Genomic DNA, 17,324 nt, shown 5'->3' with positions numbered 1-17,324 from the left:
TGGGTGTGCGCGTGTGTGTGGGTGTGTGTGTGTGTGTGTGTGTGTCTGCGTCTGTGTGTGTTTTGATGGCTGACAAATAATTACAAGTCAATTGTAGACTGCCACACGAAAAATCAAATCACCATTTCTTCTGGTTTCTGTTCCTTTGTTCTCACTTGTCTGCGATGACTGCCCTCAAGCATTAAAAAAAAACAATAATCCCCCCTGTCTCCAAGATCATTCACAGATGGATGTGTTCCATGTAAATAAAATATGTATTTTAAGATTATTATTAAGATTTATTTAAAAAATATATAAATAGTAAATATGTGTATCATAAGTATTCATATACTTTGGAAACAGTGCTGAAATTCATTATGAAATGTACATTTTTGCCCGGCATTAGAAATACATTTGAAAATGAATTCTAATAATATATGTGAAATGTATTTAATTTTTTTCCATATGGGTTGTTTTGCCTGGAAATATTATTTTTAGTGCCTCTACTAGAGGTAGTCGATATGAGACGAATTACAATGGAGAACATGATTGCCATGGAGAAAAGTGATTTCACAAGCAAAGGAGGCTCCCGCACGTTTTCACAGATGATTGGGCTCCTCTCTCGTTGCACAGCCGCTGCTCGTGCTTAAAGAGATCGTCCAAATAACTCACGACCGGCTAGGAAAAGACGAGAAGTTACCGCGATGCGGCTCTCCTCTCCTGTAGACCCTGGTGTCGACCGTCCTCCCACGAACAGAAAGGACGCGCGGTGTGGCGCAGAGCGTACGTGGGAGAACCTCCAATCAGCCTTCATTTTTTCCCACCGGTAAAGTGTTGTTAAAGAAGGGGGCTTGTTTTTTGCAGTCTGTTCCAGTGTCATTTAAATGCGATCTAACTGACGGGAACTGAACAGACCCCCCCTGCTGTGTCATTTCCCATGAGTTTGTACGCGGTCATTATGAGCTACAGACAAGCAAGGCATAGCCACAGATTCATGGAAATGTCTCATTTAGAGAGGCGTTTCAAGCTAGACGTCTGGATATTGTATGACATTACGGAGGATTATATCAATGTAGCAATAATGCCTTTATTATGATGCCATTTGCAGAAGGCCAAGAGATGGCAGTTTTATACTGCCATTTGAGTTCAAGTTTTTTGGGGGGGTTTTTCAGTTTCCATCTCTATTCATTTATTCCTGATAGTTTCAGTGGGTAAAAAATGAGTTAAAGATGACCCATCCTAACCTCGAACCAAGATCCAATCTCATTTTGCAGCTGGACTGCTGCGTAGAGGGTGTGACAAACCGAATGAGGGGTTTGCTTAGAATGTGAATGTCTTACCTTACTACCAATCAGGCGCAATGACCACCGCATGGCAGACTAATGGTCTATGCACAAAATAGCCTGGATGACATTAAATAAATTGGCATCCGCATGGACGCATCAAAAAGTTTAATCGCAGTAGAAATGTAGATGCAGTCATTGTTATTCACAGACAAATGTGGCAGGGTTTCTTTGGAAATGTATCCCCGATTACAAAATGCACTAGTATAGGTACCTATGACCATAACAAGATATGGAATATATACATATTTTTTCAGGGAAAACATTTTTTTTTTTAAGGCCTCAAATATATTTTTTAGCATTTGTACTATGGAATTCACAGTCTTGACTTAGTTTTTCCACAATTTTAAATGAGTAATCACATGTTTTCAAAAGTTCCTATGGCTTCAATTACGTTTTAGGGCTCAACTTAGGGTTAGGGTTATGAAAACGATAAGTCTGAGGGTCGAGGCAAGTTTACGGCTGTGTTCAGCAGGTTAAAGAAAGGTTAGGACATTGGTTCTTTTTTGATTTTGGACGAGCCAAAAATTTTGTATATACTAGTATAGGTACCTATGACCATTACACGATATGGAATATATACATTTTTTTTTTTAAGGCCTCAAATATATTTTTTAGCATTTGTACTATGGAATTCACAGTCTTGACTTAGTTTTTCCACAATTTTAAATGAGTAATCACATGTTTTCAAAAGTTTATATGGCTTCAATTACGTTTTAGGGCTCAACTTAGGGTTAGGGTTATGAAAACGATAAGTCTGAGGGTCGAGGCAAGTTTACGGCTGTGTTCAGCAGGTTAAAGAAAGGTTAGGACATTGGTTCTTTTTTGATTTTGGACGAGCCAAAAATTTTGTATATACTAGTATAGGTACCTATGACCATAACAAGAAATGGAATATATACATATTTTTTCTGGGAAAACATTTTTTTTTTTAAGGCCTCAAATATATTTTTTAGCATTTGTACTATGGAATTCACAGTCTTGACTTAGTTTTTCCACAATTTTAAATGAGTAATCACATGTTTTCAGAAGTTCCTATGGCTTCAATTACGTTTTAGGGCTCAACTTAGGGTTAGGGTTATGAAAACGATAAGTCTGAGGGTCGAGGCAAGTTACGGCTGTGTTCAGCAGGTTAAAGAAAGGTTAGGACATTGGTTCTTTTTTGATTTGGACGAGCAAAAATTTTGTAATACTAGTATAGGTACCTATGACCATAACAAGATATGGAATATATACATATTTTTTCAGGGAAAACATTTTTTTTTTAAGGCCTCAAATATATTTTTTAGCATTTGTACTATGGAATTCACAGTCTTGACTTAGTTTTTCCACAATTTTAAATGAGTAATCACATGTTTTCAAAAGTTCCTATGGCTTCAATTACGTTTTAGGGCTCAACTTAGGGTTAGGGTTATGAAAACGATAAGTCTGAGGGTCGAGGCAAGTTTACGGCTGTGTTCAGCAGGTTAAAGAAAGGTTAGGACATTGGTTCTTTTTGATTTTGGACGAGCCAAAAATTTGTTATACTAGTATAGGTACCTATGACCATAACAAGATATGGAATATATACATATTTTTTCAGGGAAAACATTTTTTTTTTTAAGGCCTCAATATATTTTTTAGCATTTGTACTATGGAACTCACAGTCTTGACTTAGTTTTTCCACAATTTTAAATGAGTAATCACATGTTTTCAAAAGTTTCTATGGCTTCAATTACGTTTTAGGGCTCAACTTAGGGTTAGGGTTATGAAAACGATAAGTCTGAGGGTCGAGGCAAGTTTACGGCTGTGTTCAGCAGGTTAAAGAAAGGTTAGGACATTGGTTCTTTTTTGATTTTGGACGAGCCAAAAATTTTGTATATACTAGTATAGGTACCTATGACCATAACAAGATATGGAATATATACATATTTTTTCAGGGAAAACATTTTTTTTTAAAGGCCTCAAATATATTTTTTAGCATTTGTACTATGGAATTCACAGTCTTGACTTAGTTTTTCCACAATTTTAAATGAGTAATCACATGTTTTCAAAAGTTCCTATGGCTTCAATTACGTTTTAGGGCTCAACTTAGGGTTAGGGTTATGAAAACGATAAGTCTGAGGGTCGAGGCAAGTTTACGGCTGTGTTCAGCAGGTTAAAGAAAGGTTAGGACATTGGTTCTTTTTTGATTTTGGACGAGCCAAAAATTTTGTATATACTAGTATAGGTACCTATGACCATAACAAGATATGGAATATATACATATTTTTTCAGGGAAAACATTTTTTTTTTAAGGCCTCAAATATATTTTTTAGCATTTGTACTATGGAATTCACAGTCTTGACTTAGTTATTCCACAATTTTAAATGAGTAATCACATGTTTTCAAAAGTTCCTATGGCTTCAATTACGTTTTAGGGCTCAACTTAGGGTTAGGGTTATGAAAACGATAAGTCTGAGGGTCGAGGCAAGTTTACGGCTGTGTTCAGCAGGTTAAAGAAAGGTTAGGACATTGGTTCTTTTTTGATTTTGGACGAGCCAAAAATTTTGTATATACTAGTATAGGTACCTATGACCATAACAAGATATGGAATATATACATATTTTTCAGGGAAAACATTTTTTTTTTTAAGGCCTCAAATATATTTTTTAGCATTTGTACTATGGAATTCACAGTCTTGACTTAGTTTTTCCACAATTTTAAATGAGTAATCACATGTTTTCAAAAGTTCCTATGGCTTCAATTACGTTTTAGGGCTCAACTTAGGGTTAGGGTTATGAAAACGATAAGTCTGAGGGTCGAGGCAAGTTTACGGCTGTGTTCAGCAGGTTAAAGAAAGGTTAGGACATTGGTTCTTTTTTGATTTTGGACGAGCCAAAAATTTTGTATTTCTTCGCCCTGTGTAGTTCCTAATACACACAGTTATATTGCTCAAACCAGACCTGCTTACGCTCAGAACTGTTTTGGGATTATTTGCTGAACCTGATTTGCATCATAACATGCCCAGCTGTGTACATGTCTGCTGGATAAAAGCTTCTGCTAAATAAATGTAATGTAATGTCAGAGGTGTCATGTACGTTTGACACATAAAATGTCGATTACACACACTTTGCAGGTTTGCATGTGCAAACTTGTTCCCATATGTTTAATATGTTTAATATGGCCCAGGTCTCTATAAAATGCCTTAGACAACTTGCCTGGAAATTGTGCCCAGTACTTCTACTGCAAATGACCTTCCTAGACCCATGACAACCACTTTTAAGGGGAAGGAAACCGCTAGAAAACGAAATAAATCATTCTGCTGGTCCCAGAGCCTCGAGGACAGCGAGGGTTGGGGGTGCATGAACTTACTAAGGACAGGGAGAAAGTCCACATTCCCATGGCTTCTACACGACCACCAAACTCCACAAGAAAGTGTGCCCCCTATCTGTGGTGGTATGGAATGCGGCTCGGTCAGGCTCTGGGCTGCTCCTGGTAAGGATAACTCCTCCTGCTCTCTGACTTGCAATGGCGGAGCTGTCCGGTGCTGAAGAAGAGGAATACCGTCTGAAAGGAACAACGTCAGTGCGTTGCCGTCTCAGTCCGTGATCACAGAGAAAAAACAAACAGAATGTGCGGTGTAATAGGGAGAGAAATCCTCCTCTCTTCTGGAGCCTACAGGGCCTAGTTTTTCCTTTTTTCAGTCGTTCTCTCTGCAGATACAGATACAGCAGTTATATAATCTAACTGTTGACTACTCAGGCCAGTAGAGGACAGGTTTCTCCTCCATGCTGGATTTCTTGGCACTTTTACATTTTTTCACACTTTCAAACTGAGTTTTTTTTTTCCAACTGGAGTTTTTCTGTGTCTGTGTGAGTGTGTGTGTGGAGGGGGGGGGCAAGGCCTTGGGGATGTTGCCCGTGAAAGGTCTTTAGGACAGCATCTCTTAAAAGCACTATCCAAATAAAATTCAGCTGGATTGAACTGAACTAAAATGAGAGATACCGCAGCTGAGGACCTGGAATGACCAAATTCCCTGCTCGTTCGACCGTGCGGCGCAATCCCCAAGTTCCCGGCGATAAGAGGCACAGACATAACCCCCCCCTCCTCCTACCGCCACCTCCCATCCCCTGGCCTAAAAACCTGTCAGATGCCTAAATGGAACCTGCATAGAGTAGGAAGAAAAGGTCGAATTTTACCAGTTTGTCTTTTTAATTTGTTTTTACTGAACCTAAGTGCAGATTAAAGATGCCTCTGCGAGACTAACTCTGGTTTGTCAGGTTCTCCATCGTTCAGCATGGTCTCACATGACACTTCACCCCCCCAAGGCCTGTTAAACCACCCTCATGACACTGCTGTGTATCCCGTTACGGGCTTGTTATCCATCATTATGCTTTGTTACTCCCAGCCCTGTGCACATGCAGTTACTGTTCAGTAATATTGTGTGAATATTATGTGTAATTTAGTGCGTTGCCTATCAAGATCTAGTGAAGTAAATTGCTTACAAAATTAAAAGCCTATTTGTTTGTTCCTGCTTTGTATTTTGGTTTTATTGTTTTGTTTTTTTTTTCTGCATATGAGCAATTCTTTCTCAATTTCCGAATTAAGTGCCTTCTTCTTGTGTCCCACAATGCGAGAGACGATCGGTGTTAATAATTCCTGAGAGAAGCTTTCAGCACGTGGTCACTTTATTAAATTCTATCTTTGTGCTTTTTTCTTTTAAAAAAATGGTCTGCATAAGTAATTTTTACCTTTATCTTTTCCCCCAAGCAGGTAACTTTGACTACTTCATCCACCATAATGTGAAATTGAATTTGACATGTCTTTGATGCGACTCCTGGTCCCATCAATAATGTCATTTCATTAACAGGCTTTGTGAAGTTCTGCTATTTCGCTTGATAGCTAAAGGAAGAGAAAAACGAAGAAAAAAAAAAACAATTCTGCTCACGTACACTTCCCGGGTTAGCCGCGGAATAAATTAAACCGTAAATGAAAAGGGGGATTCTTTCACCGCCTCCTAATATGGTTTGATGCTTTCTTCAATAGCCAAGGGTTCGAGGGCTGCCCTCCAACGCCCCCACAATTCCCGGTTGCATTCGCCCCGCGTCGTACCGCCACAGACGACTGCCTCGCGGCCTGTCAGTCACAACTTACATCCGCGGTCTCTGGGGTGCCGTGGGGAGGCTTTCCTCTGTCGGTTCGCTCGACGGACACTGGGCTTACCGACGTGTCCAACAGATCTCCCCTTCGAACGAATGGAGTCTTATTTTTCCCCCCACAAACTCACTTCAGTTTATCTTTCTTTTTTATATATATATATATATATATATATCTCATTGAAAAGCTAAGATGAAAGTGTGCACTGGTAACAAGACAGGTCCCCAATCTTTCCTCTCGCTCTCTCTCTCTCTCTTTCAGATCTGTCAGTGTGCTGTTGTCGCTCAGTCTGTTCTCAACCCAGCCAATGATGAGATCACGAGTTCAGGTCAACGTGAGCTGTGCAGTCTTTCACCCGAGGCCAATTAAATCTGACCGAACCCCGGGCTCTCTGTCGGGAACTCTGTCAGGTCAGCGCGATCGTGTCGGTCAATCCTCCTAACGCACCACGCCGTCGTTCGATGACGTTTGTCGTGTTTTTCGAGAGAAAAGGGGCTGGAAGCTATCCGTCCGTACGCCTGAGCGATTCTCAGACTTGGAAAGAAAAGCGTCCGTTTCATGAACCCCCGATGGGTCGGCAGTTCACGGAAGCAGAAGCGACAAACCCTCCGTTGCCCTCTCTGAGCGTCTTCCTGATAGCATGCCCTCTGGTTTGAATCAGAAGGAAGACTTTGTTAATAACCCCTGTTCTGTATTGAATTCTATTTTGCGTTTGTATAAAATGTCTGTGGTCGGACTGGAACCCGGGGCTCTGCAATATAAGAGAAGAGTTTGTATTGGGCAATTGGAAGAGAAAATAATTTAATCTCTCTCTAGCTGTAACGCAAATAAGTGGCAAGACCCTACACTGGAAACACTCCTGGAGGATGAGTTTACACGAAAGGTTGCGAAAGGTTTGCTGCTGTGTTCGGATTTCAACTCTGGGTTGCTCTTCGTAACAAACCCTCCCCGACTCCTTTTAATTTATGCAATGCCAAGATGATGAGGGAGGGGTGGTATTGCTGCTTAAATCTCTCCTGAGTGCTGCCTTCCCTGTGATAACCTTGGTGCTCTTCATTATTCCTGCAGGAGTGGACATTTATTAGACATCATAAATTTGGGGGGGGGGGGGGGGGTACGGCGGTGCAGTGGTTAGCACTGTTGCCTCACAAGAAGCGGGTTCCGGGTTCGGGTTCGAGTTCAAGCCAGCTCTGATCCTCTCTGTGCTGGGGGTTGCATTTTCTCCCCATGCTCACATGGACTTCTGCTTTTCTCCCACTGTTCAGAAAATATGTAGCCTGGGGTCCACAGATGAAAATTAGCCTCTCCGGCAAACTCTGGCATTTACAGAAATGTTATTAATGTGCACTGACTCTAGCAAATAAAATTAATTAGGTACTCTAACGCTGTATCCCTGAACCTGTGGTTTCAGCATATGGGCCTGTGCTGAAGTCGAGATATTTCACACACAGTTGCAAAAAAGAAAACAATAATAATAATGTTTATTTTTTCCTATCATCTTTGATGAATATACTTTTTATTTCATTCAGCATGTAGGAGGCTCAGCACATGCTCAGTTTCATGATTAGAAAGGGTTCCCTGTGGAGCGTGCTGTTGATAATACTGTAGAACACTGCGACTGGTCGATAAGGATAACCTCGACATGTCCATGGGCCGGAGCGAAATGACACGAACGTCAATGGCTGAAGGCCTGGAGTCAGCACTCAATAGCCCGACCTCAGCTGTCATTATCAATGCCCCGGTCAATCAGAAGCGGTGCCGCGTGTGAAGGGATGCTGGGTGGTACATACAACTGATGCAATCGCAATGGGTGGGTGGCAGGAGCACTCAGTGCTAATTAGTCACCCTAAAAAATAAACTAATTTGACAAGAAGAACTCTACTCTACTCTACTCTACTCTACTATACTATACTATACTATACTATATATAGTGTATATATAGTATAGTATAGTATAGTATGCTTCCTTTTTTTTCCCCAGGGTGATATTTAGTTTCATATGTGAACCTGGGGTGCCCAACACGCAGCCAATGGCTTCAAACTTAACAATTTATCTTAATGCCCCCCCACCCCACCCCATCACCCCACCTCACACAACCACCCGACACCACCCACCCACCCCCTGTCTTGCGACCAGCCTAACAAATTGGTCAGTGAAAACTTCCATTTTGGCCTTTTGAGGTTAATCAACTCCACACGTCTGATGACACCTCATTCATTCTGTCCGCGGCCCGCAATTTGTCTTCCCCCCCTGACTTCGAAAGCAAACGTGTGCAATCGCACATTTTTTTCTCCTTGGCCGAGACTCAGTGTAGCGGGTTAAAGTCTGAAGTGATTGAATATCTCTTCTGAGAAGAGGCAATCACACAATCTTACCTCCTCGTTGCTTTAAAAAAATATATAATTTCAGCTACTTTGTGAGTTTCATAACGACTCGCCATCCCTAAGTAACATGAGGCCAAATATAAGTGTTTTGCCCCCTTTGTTTCCCCAAAGAGATAACTGCCTTTTTAGATCGATAATTGCAATTTTATTGTCTTTTTAAAATGTATTTTATTCTATTGAGCAGAGGCAGTCGACTCCGCAGGGATATACCGGATTTTTCTTTTGGAAACACTTTTCTTTTTCTTCACAAATGTATTTTGTCCCTTCTGGGGGGGGATAAAACAGCATTTGGACTTTTGTAACTCCTCCTTGAAAATTGAAATTGTATCTTATGTATACAGATGAGCTCCGACCGGGAACGCCGCGACGGCTGAGATGGATTGGCTGGCCTTTTTGCCTTTCCGCGATTGGCTGTCGCTATTACAGGAGCTGGCAATCTAGTATCATGGCCGGGTGTGACATAAACTCATTCTGTTTGGGTCACTTTCGCAATATTATTCTTTTTTTTTTTTTTTTTTGAGATGTACCGATATTATTCTATGCAACTGCACTCGACACAAGTACTCCTGGATGTCCTATGTCATATCTAGCTTGCATAGGGCATATCCTAAAGCGTGTACATTTCACACAAAAAACAAGGATATGTTTGAAGTCACGTCTGTCTATTTGACCCAAATTCCACATGATGCGCAGGAGGAACGGTGAGAGTGAGCGCCTCTTCATTTTTAAGGATGACTTCCTTCGGTTGACCAAAAACGAAAGCAATTGGAAATTTATAACCATATTGAATTGCTTACCATTTCATTTCCAAAGTGATTTAAGGCAGTATTGTCATGTGCACGGCGTGAGCTCGAAAGTGTGTGTGTGTGTGTGTGTGTGTGTGTGTGTGCGCGTGTGTGCCTGCGTGCATCCATGCGTGTGTGTGTGCATGCTAGCAAGTACGCTAGCCTATGTGTGCCAATGCTCGAGTTCTTTCTTCGCTCAATGTCTGAGGCATCCAACATATTCAAATCTATGCAGGGTTAGTTTTACTCAGTTAGTTTAACACTGAACTTCACACAGCAGGCGAAAAAGATAAATAATAAAAACACTGCTTCCTGCATATGGTACTTCAGCCGTATCGGGAAAACACGACACAAGAAGAGTCAAAACTCACGCGGCAAAAAAAACTGCACGGTCGGAAAGCGACAGCCGCCCAAACTCCCGAGACAGCCGCCGCCGCCGCTCAACGAGGAAGCTCCACGCCGGCTGCGTCCGAGGAGGGAACGCGAGGTCACGCACTCTTTTTCCGCAGTCCCCTCGAACGCTCCCCTCCTGACCGACGCCTGCCGGGCGGGCGGGAGGCCGGGAGAGGTCCGATACGCGCTGAAATATTTACGTCCGCTTTGTGTGTCCCAAAAATAGCCCGGGGGGAGCGTCCGTTACGTTGTTGGGCGCCGCGCCGCTTAAGGCTGCGCTTCCCACAGATTTGGCTGAGCGCCAAAAGAGGACGCGGTCTCTTGGCCTTCGCCCATGAACTTACCGTGGCCTGATTCCTCCATTCCTAGTGTTTTTGTCGCCAAAAGCCTCTCGTCTTTTCCGGTTCCAAAAAATCTTATTTACTGACCCAGGTGAAGGGGGGGGGGGGGGGGAGTCTGAAACATCAGATGCGGATTTAAGCATGAGGTCTGGGAAGTGGGACCCTTTTGCTCTGTCGCGTTCGTAGAGGAATCGAGTCATCCAAGAAAAGGATCCCTGCTGCAGTATTGCCTCATTCATTAAATGCTGACATTTTGCTTTTTGTTTCTAATGCAAATTATTGCGCTAATACCCCCCCATTTTAGACAGCCTGCTGACCGCCAGCTCGCTAATGTTGGCTACCAAATGGCTAGCTTTTGCCAAAGAGCTGAATAAAAAAATGTTCAAAAAGCAAACTGTGGTAGATGGCAGATGGCCTAGATTACATTTCCTGTCACTCAATAACACCAGTTACCAAAAAATATTCTGTCGTGTAGATTTAATTTTTATTCCTTATTTCACGGTCCCATTGGAAAAAAAAGCTTTTATTTATTTATTTATTTCCCACCAATTGCAGGGCTCTTGTTAAGGCTCACCAACCACTTGTTAAGGTGCACAGGCTGTATAATAACTCTTTGAGAAATACTTGATTTAATCAAGGGTTATTAAATCCTTTATCAAGCTTTTTTTTTATCTTGGCGTAATTAATCAGCTAGAAAGGTCACGGAACAGGAAGATTTAGACAGCAAGCGAAATAGCATTACGCTTAACTGTGATGCAATCATCTCCACGTTATCTGCTACACAAGGCACTCCATGGTTTCCCCAGCTCATTATTGCTAATAATTAAGGCGATATCCCATTACGTTTATACTTCCAAGCATGCCAATAATACAGTATTTAATTATATATCCAACAGAGATGAAAGTATGGCAAGAATTATTATAACCGTTGAATTTAATTTCTAGGATTGTTCCGGAAAATATTCAACAGTAATAGTCCAAATGTATGCTCTAATGTGCATTTACTTCTGTAGTGCTGAAGCCTCAAAACTTTTAAAAATGATTTATAGTAGCGCTATTTTTAAACCGTGAAAGGTCTGCTCAACCAGGCGATAAAGGGGTAATTAAATCAAATGTGTTTTTTTTTTTCCTTTATTTTTGATGATCGTGTGAAGTGGAAAAAGCACTTTATTGGGTGACAAAGCTAAGAACTAATGTTGATTGAATCCGGGCCAAAGACAAAACAAGGGACAGGAAAGAAAGGTCAGCAAGTCTATTCACATGATGAATACTGTGTCATCACTGATAGCACAGAAAGCTTTGTTGGTAGATGTTGAATAGCAATCCTACCCTCCCTATTTTTTCACGTTGTCAGTGACTGTGATGGCTCGAAACACGGTGATGCCAACTGGTCCATCCACATGGTCCAAAAATACTTTTTAAATAAACACTTGCAATCGAACCCCATCCATCCTTCCATATCTAACCTACTTAATCCTGGTCAGGGGGTGCTGGAGCCTATCCCAGCATGCATTGGGCGAGAATAAACCCTGGACAGGCCGCCATCGCAGGCACACACACACCATTCATTCACTCACACAATCATACCTATGGGAAATTTAGTCTTCAATTAGCCATACCTGCATATTTTTGGACTGTGGGAGGAAGCCGGAGTACCCAGAGGAAAACCAAGCAGACACAGGAAGAACATGCAAACTCCACACAGAGAAGGCCCCGGGCCAAATCGAGGGCCTTCTTTCTGCGAGGCGACAGTGCCACCCACTGCACCACCCAGTGCAATCAAAACACTCTGGTAAAACCCTGCAAAAGGCAATGGCAAAACAAAAATGATATTTCCTGTGTTCTTTACTGACTTATTAAATTTTTGGTTTCGTTCATTGCGTTTTGTAGGGAATCCAGAGGAGAGAGAACTACGTAAGTTTTTGTTTATTTCGTTTGCCTGCGACTGCCGTTGGGTGTTTCTTTATAAACAAAATGGCCGTATGCAGAGAAGGGGATTGAATGCCCTGCGCCTGCCCTACGCTTAGCGAGGTATACACGATATATATCACCTTCGTGAGACTCTGTGAGCCCCGGGTTTCGTGCTCCGCTTGGTAATCAGGAACACGAGCAGCCCTGCAGTACCGACCGGCGAAGCCCCTGACACCTCTGTTTAACAGCACTGGCTCCTAAAGGCTTCCTGGCGCAGATCAATGTGGGCCGAAATGAAAATAACTGACGTGCCCACAATTCCAGTTCAACTTGAAAATGTAATGTTGATTTTTTTTTTTTTTTTTTTTTTTTTCGTGGGTAGGGAGGCTCGGATTGGCGTTTGCTTTGTATCCGCGGAACGAATGAGAGGACTATTCAGGTGCGCTGACAAGACACGGTCCTCTCATCTTGACACAGTATAGTCATCATGTCAGATCAAAATGATCCTGCCGTCCTGGAAAGGCCACACAATCAACAGGGCACTTTAGACTGACAGCGATTGGTTTTTTTTCCCTCAGCTGACAGTAAGTCAATGGAGCTGAGAGGGGATGAAATCGTTGAATCTTAAAGAATATTATTCATTTACTTATTTATTTATTTATTCATTGAAAATCCAACAAAGTGTTGCATACTAGCAAGTCCTTTATGGTATCTGAACAATTTCCAGGATTGTTTTACATCAGTTGCAGGCATTTGACTAGAACCGTTCATCTGATGATGTCTGGTTAATCAAGTCTCTCTCTGTGTGCCAAAAAACCTACATCTAAGCAGGTTTCAGCATAACTTATTTTTCTTTTGCAACCAGAGACTAACAACTTCATAGTTTTTTCAGATTGAATGAAACAATTAAAAATCATGTTGACATGGCTTTTGCCTTCTTATAAACCCGGAAACATTAACTTCTCCTCAAGATGTTTTTGTGTCATTGGGTCAGCCGGGTCAAAGAAGGTTCACCACAGAGTGTTAGAATAATGTCCTACTGGGTCATGCTGATGTACAGGAATAGTCAGGCATAGCATGAAAATTCTAACCATGATAAAAAGTAGAATATCAGCGCTGCCTCCAGCGAATCAGAGTTCATTTGCATAGTACCCATCCAGCTTTCCACATTTAATGAAATATTATTATCCCGTTACACACACACTGAGCGCGCCTGCATCAATCAGAGCCCGCGGTTCGCAAAATGCGAATACTCGGCACGAGAGAGTAATCTTTTAGATGCGTGCGCTTTCGTGGCTGTCCGTGAATCCGAGGAATCCGCAGAACGGGGTCAGTCCCATGTTCCCAGGGTCCTATGTTCCCCAGATTTATATGGCACATAATGGGAACATGACAAAGGGTCCTATGTTCCCAGGGTCCCATGTTCCCAGGGTCCCATGTTCCCCAGATTTATATGACACATAATGGGAACATGACAAAGGGTCCCATGTTTCCAGGGTTCTATGTTCCCCAGATGTATATGGCACATAATGGGAACATGACAAAAGGTCCTATGTTCCCAGGGTTCTATGTTCCCCACCTCTACATATGTGATCTCCCAGGGTCCTATGTTCCCCAGCTCTATATAATTAAATAAAATTATAACCATTGGTTTTGTTGTGTTTATATAACTGTTTTGAAGCCTTGTTCCAATAAAAAAAAAACCTGGATAATATTTATGAAATATTTTACTTGAAACGGGTCAAATATGACCCGAACACCATAGGAGGGTTAATGTGTGTTAACAGAATATTGAACTGGGGAACATAGGACCCTGGGAACATAGCACCATGGGAACATAGGACCATGGGAACATAGCACCATGGGAACATAGGACCATGGGAACATAGCACCATGGGAACTTAGGACCATGGGAACATAGGACCCTGGGAACATAGGACCATGGGAACTTAGGACCCTGGGAACATAGGACCCTGGGAACATAGGACACTGGGAACATAGCACCATGGGAACTTAGGACCCTGGGAACATAGGACCCTGGGAACATATGACCCTGGGAACATAGCACCATGGGAACTTAGGACCCTGGGAACATAGGACCCTGGTAACATAGGACCATGGGAACTTAGGACCCTGGGAACATAGGACCATGGGAACATAGGACCCTGGGAACATAGGACCCTGGGAACTTAGGACCCTGGGAACATAGGACCGTGGGAACTTAGGACCCTGGGAACATAGGACCCTGGGAACATAGCACCATGGGAACTTAGGACCCTGGGAACATAGATACGTTCCCCGCTGAACAATCTGCACTGCAAGCCCGCACAGCGAGAAGCGATAAATTAAAGTCCAGATAAACCGAACAGCGTGTGGAATCGTGTCTGGTTGTTTTAGTGCACCAGTAATGTAGAAAATATGAGATATATATATAAGATGTATCTATTGATTTCCTGGAGAATATACGCTCTGTGTATGTGACGAGGAGCCTAAAGGTACATCACAGAGACGGCCTCTCACCATAATACGTCGTTGCCCAGTCATTACCAGACATAAATGTGTGTTAATGTGCATTGTGATAAATCATTACCAAATTGCTGTCATGTCACAAACAGGCATAAATATGTGAGGTTAGATATATAGCTGACATAAACTAGCATGGCGGTAGTAAAGAAATAAGTTCAACGGTAAAGCTCGTAACTGCCAAAGCCTTTTGGGGGAATGTGCTATTCCTGACTGAATCAATATTTTTCATGCATGAGACACACCAGTTCATCCGTGACACAGATGAGTGTCCTAGCTGTGTGTGTGCTGAATGGTAATTTCGTTTGCCATTGCAGTGACAGTGCCAACATTGACCTCCAAGTGTAAGCAGGACTGGTTATTTCCGCAAGCTTTCCCTGATTTTTTTTTTATGAGGTACTTAACACAACGGCCATCTTGGTGTGTCCTTAATTAGATTGCAAGAAAATCTGATTATGAAGCGTGCTATTATTTTCACAAATGGGATAGAAAGATGGCCGTTTGTGGTCATAAAATGAAATTAAGCAGGTCATTAAACATTTCTTTTTTAAATGCGGCATGTTTTTTAAAAAATAATTGAATCGTTGCTCATGGTGGCATCAGTTAACTGTGTCAAGGCAAACCCAGCCTGGGGTTGAAAGGGATCCGTTTCTAATGTGTTTGCAGGCGCAAATCCTCCATAAAATGTATAGCAAGTGCAAAGCATGTTCATGGGAACCATAAAATTACGGTGAAAACGATTTCTGATTTAAATATGTGCCCATATAAATGACATATTATTATTAGTCTGGAGTGTATCACACATGAGCCATGGCAACATTTCTGGTCTGTTTATTACAAATAATTGCAAATTAAGGCTGTTTATCTAGAGTGAATTTTAATATATACAATAAATATCTGAAGCATTCAAAATGTCGTGTTTATCTGATATGAATGAAAATTGTATGTCATCGTCAGCACATGAATGGATTCCTCATCAAAAACCGAACGGCATTGTTTTTATGTGCGTACAGTTCTTGAACGGGGGTTCTGCTACTGAAACTAGTAAAAATGTTATTTTAAAAAAAACTAACGTATAGACTCCTACAGGCTGTTATAGATCCCTCTGTCTGCTGAGGAGGTATATAGACATCAGACCTGAATAAAATCTGTAATTGTAGAGTACTGTTAGCAAACACAATTTACAGTCGGCGTGGCTGTTTTTTTCTGTTAAAGGAATTGGATCGGGGGGGGGGGGGGCGATGATTCCTCCGTGTTATCACCACCACTTCATCAGACCCGCACCGCGCTTGCGTTCAGCCGACATTTGGCCAGGGTTTCACCGATCGATCGCTCCGCATAAAGCCCGAAAGCCCGCGTACCTCTCGAGGTTAGAGGAAGAACACAAGACTGAGCTAAACGGACAAATCTAGAAAGCGTGAAGTTTCCCCCCTGCTTTGAAAATAGAGCTCGTCTAATTAACGTGAAACCCCTGGGTTTTTAGCATTGTAGCGTGCCATCATTTTATTAGTAATATTGCAGCCGATCGCCAATTTTAGTGTGTATGTGAGTAGAAAACGTTTTTATTTAGATACATAAACACTTCTGTGCGTACGTTTAAAAAAATAGATACCTTAGACCCTGAAAAAAAGCCTTTTTTTTTGCATGGGAAAAAATAAATTCCCCATAAATATGAATGACCTTTGAAAGGTCCTAGAAGTGCTGAACAGCATTCCATAACAGGGTACAGCAAAATGATTCGAAAGTGGAACTTGAAGAAAGATTTTAAAAAAGGATAACTTTCTTTCAGGTCCACTTTCAAATAACTGAAGGTGCGTTGCATCTATTTTCAATGCTTATCTTCACAACAGAGCTGTAAGTTTGTTTCGTGAAGTTGGTTAGAAAGATGCAAGTTCAGACAAAAAGTCACACATACATACACACAAACATTTAGAATATGAAGGCAATGAATTGTGATAAATTAATGGTAAAACAAGTCTGTCTGGGGTTCGTGTTGATGTTATTTAACTTGTTTTAGACGCACGGTCACTGTGCAGAGCGTTCTGTTCCCGTAAGCCGTGATGATGAAAGACGAAGATGAAGTTAACGGGGGGAAGAGAGGCTGTGCTGTTCTTAATCAGCTCCCTGAATGAAGCGGATCGCCTGCGTCATGGAAGGAGATACTGGAACAGAGACGGGGGGCCCCTGTCCTAATTTACACACTGCACACCGCTGGGGGGGGGGGGGGTGTTTCTGCACTGCGGGGCCCATGAGGAGCCAGGGGAAAAGGTACGCACGCTGTCCCGAATTAACCTCAACATCCTCGTTCCCTCCTTTCCTCTAAACCGCTATCTGGTTGCTTTTCTGGCTTTTTAAAAAGAAAATATCACAAAGCAGGTACGCTGTTGCGAGTAAACACAGGCCTCTATTCAGTGGAACGGAAATCTTCATCCATTTTGTTTCTGAGTGTGGCAATTTCCTCGAATCAAAGTAAATGTGGCATGTGATTAAAAAACGGTATAGTTAGTGAGCTGTGTTATAGAGAAAGTGATTTATGGTCGGGTTAAA

Source organism: Anguilla rostrata, chromosome 10, assembly GCF_018555375.3.
Source record: "Anguilla rostrata isolate EN2019 chromosome 10, ASM1855537v3, whole genome shotgun sequence".
NCBI classification, from domain to species: Eukaryota; Metazoa; Chordata; class Actinopteri; order Anguilliformes; family Anguillidae; genus Anguilla; species Anguilla rostrata.
The sequence above is the reverse complement of the archived record's forward strand: the minus strand, read 5'-3'. Positions refer to the sequence as shown.